Source organism: Lactuca serriola, chromosome 7, assembly GCF_051521515.1.
Source record: "Lactuca serriola cultivar US96UC23 chromosome 7, Lser_US96UC23_V15, whole genome shotgun sequence".
NCBI lineage: Eukaryota > Viridiplantae > Streptophyta > Magnoliopsida > Asterales > Asteraceae > Lactuca > Lactuca serriola.
The window spans coordinates 88,415,483-88,418,261 of NC_136414.1; the positions used below are offsets into that span (position 1 = coordinate 88,415,483).

The 2,779-nt window shown below is 36.8% G+C and overlaps 1 non-coding gene across 1 annotated transcript; it reads left to right on the top strand.

The window, feature by feature from the left end:
* Positions 1-1,838: 1,838 nt before the first annotated feature.
* On the top strand, positions 1,839-1,910 carry TRNAC-GCA (transfer RNA cysteine (anticodon GCA)). Its single transcript has one exon. It is a non-coding gene; the product is annotated as a tRNA-Cys (tRNA).
* The last annotated feature ends 869 nt before the right edge of the window (positions 1,911-2,779 follow it).

Here is a 2,779-nt window from a genome sequence, read left to right on the forward strand (position 1 = left end):
TAAAAACCACATTCCAAGCCTCTTTCAGTGAGTAAGTACCCTACATGCTCAATGTTTACTAGAAACCACTGATTTTGGACCAGGAATCGACCCAAATCATAAACTTGGAATGGGTTTGCGCCCGTAAACCCTTCAATGGCTGTATACTCCATTTTAGATCGAATATTGGCCTTTAAATCCTACTTTGAGCTTTGCACAAGGCTTAAAATAATTCCAAGAGGCTCGAAAGGACCCTTAAACACCGAAAATCGCACATCTCGTCCAGTGTTTACAGTCGTAAACCCATGGGCCGTAAACCCATGGACCGCAAACCCAGTTCACAGCCGTAAACTCCCTTTACGGCCGTAAACAGCTCATTCGTGGGAAAAAGTCTGTTTTCCTCGATCCAACCAATTCCCGATGACATTCCTTAACCAAAACCAAGTGTTTATCTAACACTTATCTAACGAAATCGCTAATTTAAATACATATATGTATTCATTTGATATTAGGATTTCCGTTAAGTGCAACATAGAGCAACTCAAGAATCGTCCAGTTCAATCCTCTGCATACAACCAACAGTGAGTTCGTACCCCTACGCTTTTCTAAGTTTTTCAGGTTTTCAGGGGAGGAATACAAGTCAAACCTAAAAGTTTTCATAACTTAAAAACTGATACAATTATAATGGTTTTCTATCAAACATTTAGACATATTTATCCCTTTTGTAATATGCAGAGCATAAGGGACATTTTCTAAATTATAATTGCACAGTTTCCAAAACAATACATGAAGGTAACAAAACATTTAAACTATAATAGGTATATTTTGGGATTTGATTAACAGTCTTATAGATTCAGACTTCACGCAAAGCCAAACATATAAACTATGTCAGATTTAGTTTATCCATTTCTATGAATACAAACTTAGAGTATCTTGCTAAATAATTATTTATGTATAATTATTCGTACTCTACACCGTTACAAACAATTTCGAACTCGAGAACAACCGAAAAATACGTAAACTAATTATTACAAGATTGTGAGTCTGATCTTCATTATGCCCCTCGGGGTACCAATAAATCCTCACTGCTAGTATAACTAGAGTCTCCTGGAGGGAGAGCGTGAAATTTGTGAATACATTTATTCGGGACCGACAATCCCAACCTGAACTGTTAGCTACAGTTAGGCGGGCACGCCTGGGGTGACAAATTTTTTATTCATACGACGCCTGAAGAAACGTCAAGGAGGTCACTGGTCATATTAGTATGGTTATACGACTCACAATAAGTAATAACCAACCTTTGTTCATGGAAATTCTTTCTTCTATAGTTTTATTTCAATTAATAAAACTACATATCTATATACTGGAAGGTAACCAGGATTTTCAAATAGTCTACGGTTTAGAGACACAGTCTACGGTTTTATTTTAACAAATAAAACTACTATACATACCGGTGGTAACCAGGATTTTCAAATAGAATATACTTTTCATATAGAAATCATCAAACATGTTACGAAATATAGGATTTTATTGGTAAACATACTTTCATATTCATAACTCGATAATAACGATTTTTCGATACAAACGACAATTTACTTATAATGAAAAGATATCATTTATACAAACTCAGTGACTAGTTTTCAATACAAAACCATGCTTATGTATTCACCAGCTTTAGATGGTCATTTCTTTTAAGGTTTGCCCTAAATTTATACTTAGGTTAGTAGCATGCCAAATAAGTACTTTTTTTTATAAAAATCATTTTCAAGGCGCTCCAACTTGATCTATCAACACCTTTCAGTCTTCTTTTTTTCGAATGTTGAATAATATAAATCAATGCTTCAAATAACCATCAAAATGGGTCCATAGCTCAGTGGTAGAGCATTTGACTGCAGATCAAGAGGTCACCGGTTCGAACCTGGTTGGGCCCTTTGTTTGAATATTTTTGTTGTTACAACCCGGAATTTATTTTGTTATTGTAACCCACTTCTGTTACTTTTTTATTAAATTTTCCGTCAAAATTCTTGGGTTAAGTAAATAAACTAGGGTTATTGTCATAATTACATACATGTCGGAAAACGAAAATGCGCGAAAAACTCTCGATTCCCTAGAAAAGCAAAGAGTTCACGGCGCAGGGCGAGTTTACGTCCGTAAACTCGTGTACGGCCGTAAATAATGTTTGCGGTCAGTGCCTGGTGGACCCCCACCCGTGGCTATAAACTCAGCCTATATAAGGGTTGAGTGGCCTTCATTTCACCCTTTTCACACTTTAAGAAGCTTTCTCTCTCTACTCTGTCTCTACAATTTCGAGTTTGATCAAGAAACCTCAAGAATGTAAGTAATTATTCACTTCTCTTGTGTTTTAATCCCTTTTCTAGTGTTGAGTCCATGTTTCATTCCATATAACTTCATCTTTGCTAGATACTCTCTCTCACCAAGAACACACACTAGTGTTTGGTGGCTAAAAACCACATTCCAAGCCACTTTTAGTGAGTAGGTACCCTCCATGCTCAATGTTTACTAGAAACCACTGATTTTTGACCAGGAATCGACCCAAATCATAAACTTGGAATGGGTTTGCGTGCGTAAACCCTTCAATGGCCGTAAACTCCATTTTATATCGAATATTGGCCTTTAAATCCTACTTTGAGCTTTGCACAAGGCTTAAAATAATTCCAAGAGGCTAGAAAGGACCCTTAAACACCGAAAATCGCACATCTCGTCCAGTGTTTACAGTCGTAAACCCATGGGCCGTAAACCCATGGACAGCAAACCCAGTTCACAGCCGTAAACTCCCTTT